The sequence below is a fragment of the Micromesistius poutassou genome, assembly GCF_964030765.1.
Source record: "Micromesistius poutassou genome assembly, chromosome: 13".
Classification (NCBI taxonomy): Eukaryota; Metazoa; Chordata; class Actinopteri; order Gadiformes; family Gadidae; genus Micromesistius; species Micromesistius poutassou.
Window position 1 is genome coordinate 16,926,088 of NC_140283.1, and position 7,332 is coordinate 16,933,419.

The following is a 7,332-nucleotide window of genomic DNA, read 5'->3' on the forward strand; positions in this document are numbered from 1 at the left end:
TTTCTCTGTAGACCCATCGGCCCCTTCCAGTGCCGCGCCGCTCCCCATACGCAGAGTACGCAGAGCGTGTAGGGCCCCAAGTATCTGGGGTGGGGGGGGGCCCCAAGTATCTGGGGGGGGGGGGGGGGGGGGGCCCAAAATTAAGGTTGAATATTATTACATTACAATTTTAAAAATATATAAATGAATTACGAACAGGTCCACCCGTTCAGCAACCCCCGCTCAGCAACCACCACATCTCACTGACTACCGGGGGTCCCCTCCAAAGGTGGGTGGGTCCGAGGTGGGGGGGGCGGGGGGGGGGGGGGGCGTCTTGTGTAACCGTGCACACTCAGTGCCCTCATCTGCCACTTGGACCACCACGGGAGGGTCAGAGGTCAGAAGATAAACCCTAGTAGTGTTGCCCTCCTGCAACGTAAAGGCTGGTGTGTCACGCCCCCCCCCCCCCCGCCCCCTATGTCATGCCCCCCCCCCCCCCCCCTCTGCCATGCCCCCCCCCCCCCCCGCAATATACCCACTATCAGACATTCCCTACAGTCTGCTGGGGGAGATAAGGCTGTTAGTGTACAGAGAGACGGACTATATAAGTGCAGTTCGTCTCAACAACAGCATTCAGCCCGTATAGATAAGGGGTATAGCAGTGACTGTAGTGTGGGTCATGCAGTTCACCTTGGCTTTTATTATCCTGTTAAAGTAGGACTGATTCTATACGTCAAGCTCGAGGCCTGTGTGTGTGTGTGTGTGTGTGTGTGTGCGACGGGATGAACGTGGACATACACCCGGACTCCGCCGAGACGCATGCAAAGCGAAGGGGACACTTTGAAATAATAAACATTATTCAGTATTCTTTTTTTTTTTGGGGTCGGATCCGAGGAAAGGTGATGCGGTGAAGTCGTCAACAACAATGTTGCGGACCGGATCAGAGGAGGACGTGTTCTGTAACACGAGGAGGTTTCACCCCAAGCTGGTATCCCTGATATGAGAGCCATAAGCCAGCCGAGAGCTGTGAGGGAGGGCTTAAGGGTCCGCTGTCAGGCACGCACGCAGTTGCCAGGAGCAAAGTGTGTGTGTGTGTGTGTGTGTGTGTGTGTGTGTGTGTGTGTGTGTGTGTGTGTATGTGCAGATACCTTTGTGTGTGTATATGTATGTGTGTGTGTGTGTGTGTGTGTGTGTGTGTGTGAATGTGTATGTGCAGATACCTTTGTGTGTGTGTGTGTGTATATGTATGTGTGTGTGTGTGTGTGTGTGTGTGTGTGTGTGTGTGTGTGTGCGTGCGTGCGTGTGTGTGTGTGTGTGTGCGTGCGTGCGTGCGTGTGTGTGTGTGTGTGTGTGTGTGGGGTGAAGGGGGGGTACTTTGCTGACCTATACCCCGTCACCACCTCCGTTAGTGTTCCTAACACATGGAAAGTTCGTCATGTTCTGCCAGAATGGGGGCAGGGGGTCCGTTTTTGCCACACGTGTAAATGTTTTAAGAGGCATAAGGACAAGGACAGTTCAAAGGTCAGAGAACAGTTAAGCTTTCGGCATGAAGTGCACGCACTCACACGTATATGCGCGCTTATACACACGCACAACACACACACACACACACACACACACACACACACACACACACACACACACACACACACACAGATACACACACCTCTCACAGACACACACAGACTTCTCTCTCTGTCTCTCTCCCTTTCTTTCTTTCCTTCTTTCTCACTCACATGTACACACACACAAACACACACGCATGCATGCATGCACACACACACACACACACACACACACACACACACACACACACACAGTCAAATAAAAAATGACCCTCACAAATGCTGCGGCCATTCACATAACATCGTTGACCGCGCTTGTACAACTGTGAAGGCCTATGAAACGTTAACCTAGGTCATCCCTGCAATAAATACTGTACTATTTGGCACCAATGAATGTGCGTGGGTGCAAATATATCTTTAGGAGACTGTGGGTTGACTCTAATAGCGCGTGCCTCGCCGGGGTCACCAGTGCAGCCACTAGAGCGTCGCTCCATCAGTAGCCTGATTTTAGCATCAACACAAAAGCATCCGGTCGCTGCTCTGGGAATAAGCGCGCGTGCAGTGCGGACTCTCGGGGCCCCCAGGGGTCCATTTGACCGCTGCGTGGGGGGGGGGTGGAGTGGGGAGGGGGGGGGGGGGGGGGGGGGCTGGGGGTGTTGGGGGGGATTCCCCAAGAGGGAAAAGCCTACACGCAGTGTGCACGCTCCTATACGAGCGGAACAAGTCAGGGTAGTTATTTTGGACGACTGTTTGTTTGTAGTGAGTGAGTGACTAGGCGCAAGGGCGTCGCTGGCATGCATGGGTGCATGAATTACAGTCTACACTCTAAGAGAGAAAAAACCACCTTAAAAGACCTTGACAGATGTTTACATGGACTCGAGTGAGTCCTCAAGTGGCGAGCTCACCTCTCTGCCGGAGTGGCGCTCGATGGCTTTCCTCACTTTGCCGTACGTGCCTCTGCCGAGCGTCTCCAGCAGCTCGTAGCGATGCTTCAGGTTGTGCTTGTGGTGGTGCTTCTTCACGCCCGAGTTCCTCCTCCCGTCGTCGTGAGCCGTGTTCTCTACAGCGGGGTCGGAGCCAACAGGTTGCTCACCCCCTCCTCCTCCTCCTCCTCCTCCTCCTCCTCTGTGCTGGCCCGTGGAGGCTCTGGCCCCGGGCCGGGATAACCCCCGCTGGGCCGCTATACACGCGGTATCCATCTCGATAAGGGGACGTATTCACTCTAACATCCCCACTGGTCAAACTCGCTCGAACTAACTAGTTTTTGTTTTTAAACGATAATATAATACTTATAGGCCTAGTGATAGTTTTAATAAATAAATAAATACAAAAGAATAATGCGTACTAGATAATATATTAGTGGAAAGTATTATTTCCAGATTGTCTTGGATGATCATTTGGGTTTGGTCATACTTGGAGTACAAACATTGTTTCCAAACTTTTTCTTAACAATAGCCTTGTATAGCCAGTCTACTGTCAGATTAACTGCGAATAGCCATCAGACGGGCATTATCATCCCGGTATATAATAACATAATACTCATAGTCCTAAGGGGTCTACGACTATAGTGTAGAATCAGACGTCCTCAGAATAAGACACCGCATGTCGACTCCTCAACTTTCACTTTCTAAAAAATAATATATAGGTGTATTATGTATGCGGACGATAGAGAGCCTTTAACAGCTCTGTAATAAGTACAATCAACTAAAAAAAAGAACGATCCGTGCTATAGAACTCAGTTAGTGGTCTGGCGTCATCTCGTAGTCTGTCATGCTTTCATTGGTCGTTCACGTTCACGTCTGTCGCTCTAAACGCCGCCGACCGATCACATATTAACTCACAACTAAAAGGCCAAACCCTCAGCGTCATCGCCTCCCGAGAAAAGCAGCGACGGAACCGGCGTGGTGGATGAAGATGCGGACCCTCATTTTGTCCACAGCCCAGGTGTCACAGCGTCTCTCCTCTGGACCCCCTGCGCTGCGATGCCAGTGCCCCATGCCCGATTGGACGCCAGAGATGCGGTGCTGCTGTGGTGATCGGAGAGCTCAACGGGAGACGCTCTGAATGGTGCCATGGTCGTTTTACTGCGCCTTCTCTCTCTCTCTCTCTCTCCTTCTTCTTCTCTCTGTGTGTCTCTGGTCTCTGGTGCGCGAGGGGGCTGCTGCCGCTGCGAAGAAGGAGGAATGCGAGATGATCCGAGTCCGGAGGCGGAGTTAGTAGACACATCCTCCTTCTCGCTCTCTCGTACTTTTCTAGCTCGCTCTCGACCTCTTTCTCTCTCGCTCCCTTCTCTCTCTCTCTCTCTCTCTCTCTCTCTCTCGCTCTCTCTTGCTCCCCCTTCTCGCAGTCTCTCTCTCTCTCTCCCCCTTCTCTCAGTCTCTCTCTCTCTCTCTCTCTCTCTCTCTCTCTCTCTCTCTCTCTGTCTGTCTCTCCCTCTCTCTCTCTTTCTCCCTATATCTTTCTCCCCCCCTTCTCTCAGTCTCCCTCTCTCTGTCCCTCTCCCTCGAAATCAAAGCACTTGATTGCCATATGAACGAACATAAAGCACACAAAGTAAAACAGAAACAATTTATACTAATAAATATGAAAGTTATATAACAATTGAATACAAAATGTATTGTAAGTAAGTGTACTATTGATCTCTCTCTCTCTCTCTCTCTCTCTCTCTCTCTCTCTCTCTCTCTCTCCGCTCTCTCTCTCTCTCTCTCTCGCTCTCTCTCGCTCTCTCTCTCTCCCCACACACACACAGTGGACTGCTGAGCATGGTTCCTGTAATCACTGCATTGATGACCACTAAAACAAGGCTATTCAAATCCCATTCAACAGAACATGACTAATCTGTGAACAAAAAGTGCTTGTATCGCAATGATCCATTAGACTTCTACACCAGTAGTGTGTTTCGGTGTTTTCTGTACATGAATTCACATTTGCATCTGGTCCTCATAATAACAAGGAATGCAGAAGTCTCTGAGTCTCCGATGGATTATCTAATTAATCTCATTTTGCTGTGGGCTCCACTGCAGCCTTCTACGGGCCAAGCTGATGTCTTGAATTCCGTGTGGGTTTTCACTGTTTCGCATGGAATAACCACGGTTCAACACAGATGAAACTCAAAAGTAATCCGATTTTTCTTAATTATGATTTTGCAAATAGATAAAATAGAGTTTGAAAAAATCTGACAATAGATGAAGTGCCAGACTGTCCCAAAGTCATATTTTTTATTTGTCCTGTTATTGAAAGAGGAGCTCCAGGCGCCCCTTTGAGGTGACCTGATGCAACCCGGCTCCGGTGATCAGATGGTATCGACAGTAGGCCTACGCTTGCCGGCGTAGGCCCGTTTACATCAAACATATCAGATCATGAACCTCTATTTTCTCTTTGATGTCTCAACAGCAGTTGGTACACATTTAAAACATGTGTGGCATTTGTTTTCCTTGTAATATGGTACGTTTAGTTCCCAGTTATAGAGACGACCCTATCGGCGATACAAATCTAAAGGCCTTATTTGCACTCGATGGCAATAGCAGACTGTAACTGTGGGACTGAGTCGTGTATGCAGTAATAGTGACACTACTGCCCCCTTGTGGATACATGACTGAAATGTAAAATATCGGAGCATCGGAAAGGCAAGGACAAACTCGAGTCGACATGACATTTTCACATTAAAGGAAAGGAAAGCCAAATATAGCAGGACATATAAAGACTTTAATGTATCATCCACCAGATCAGTTCCAGTTGTTCTTGCACATAACCCTCTGAAGATCCACTGCCAAAAAGTAAAGCACATTTGTGGTCAGTGGGAGAGCCAGACATTATTGATGGCTCACATACATTTAGAACAGCTAAGAATAATCGTATGCTATTTGTTAAAATCTCTGAAAGGCACGTCATTCAGATTGGATAAAGAATCCACTTTGAGTAGGATAACAAATGTAGTGCAAGTCCATCCAAAATCACATCAAATATGTTTTCAACTAAAAATATGACAGTGTGGATCAAATCTTGATGTCTCAAGTTTTTTTTTTTTTTTTTTACACATACCAGACGTCCATGCAGGGATATACTGACTCATACCAAGTGTCATCATTCATTTAGTTAATTTATTAAAATAATAATAAAAATAAATCTTGTATATAATTGTATTGCATATGGATAGCCAATGCCTTAGCAACATTAGCTGGAATCAATATGTGATACAAACAGCCTATACATCTTGTATTCTAATAGCAATAAAATACAACTGCCAATTTTTTGAAAACAAAAACATTGCCAAAGTTGTACAGGCCTATATTTCACACGGATAAACAAATCTCTGTTCATTTTCAACTCTGAGTGGCCGTGCATTCAAAATGAAAGAGCGATGTTCAAGCTTGGCAACAAGCACTGCCAAGGGGCCGGCTGGCTCAGCCTGCTACACAAACCTCAGATCACAATAGCATAAGACAAGAGCACAGGTCAGGATGAGGTTTGGGTCGCTCACACTGTGCTAAGAACTGATGCAGATGGATGAAGAAACACTTCATACTCTGTCTCAACTGTATCACATCAGCAGTCCCTCAACTCGTCGATTCACTCCCTGTAAATGTAGCAGAACGTAGGAGAAGCCATGGAGACTATACGTTTGCACTTGTTTGGCTTCCAGACGTCAAACATTGCCTCCTTTTCTAGTTTATTTTTCAATGTGCCAACGTGTTGTTAAACAGGTTTTCACCATTGACCTCCTGGGTAAACCTCCCACATGGGTATAATGGCTCAGGATCAACAGCTGCTGAAGCCACGCATCCCTTTCCAAAGGGACCACGCCTAAATAGAGGGAAAAACAAACAGCTCCATCCAAACCCAACGTATTGTGCTCAATTAGATGTCAATATATGTTATGATATCGGATTACAATAGGCATACATGAGATTCTAATGCTAACTGAGGTCAGCTTTGGTATATTGTTATGGATGAATAAAAAAAGATCAAATGCTGTAATTAAACACATAATAAAACCACTGGAAAGATAAGAAAAGGGATTGTATGCTTGTATGCTGCAAGCCTTTATTAACCCAAGTCTGTTCTGTGAACCGCTAAATCACCGACTCATTCATTGGGCCATGAAGTCTATTATAGTCCCTATCTCTGGCATAATCGCTTCATTGCTTTGAATGTCATATCAAACAGATTAAGCCCAGTTGCTCTATGGTTTTATTTCCAATTGAATATCCTAGTGGAGCAGGACTATGACATGCAGACTGCTTCAGCTAATTAATGCTTGAAAGACTGTTCAAATATGTAACTAGTCACTTTCAAAAGCTCACAGCATTAAAATGGCAAACAGGGAAGAAGTAGTCAGAAAGGGCCTCCAATACATAGCTCTATATTTGAAAGGTAATACAATATTCCTATGCTAATCCCTGACTGGCAAGACGGTGAAAGCTTTTCTACACGGTTATGTCTTATGAAGTAAAATAATAACAGGTAATTGAGTTTGTGAGCCTGAGCTCCTCAGGCAGACACTGATCCAAAGTGTATGAGAGCTCTAATGAGTTTTCATCCCAGGCCATCGAAGGCCACGACCTAGGAATTGGCCTTGGATCTTGCCATAGGTCTTGCCATAGGATCAAGTAATCAAAAAAGAATGTAATGTTAATACAATTTTAATTAAATATAATAAAAAAGCTTTAAAAAATATATTTATATTTAATTTGAATATCGTGAAAGGGAAAAGTGGAAAGTGTTGGCCATAAACGTTCGCCATGACGCTTGGAACTCACTAGATTCCGATCCTTTCAGATAGATTAAT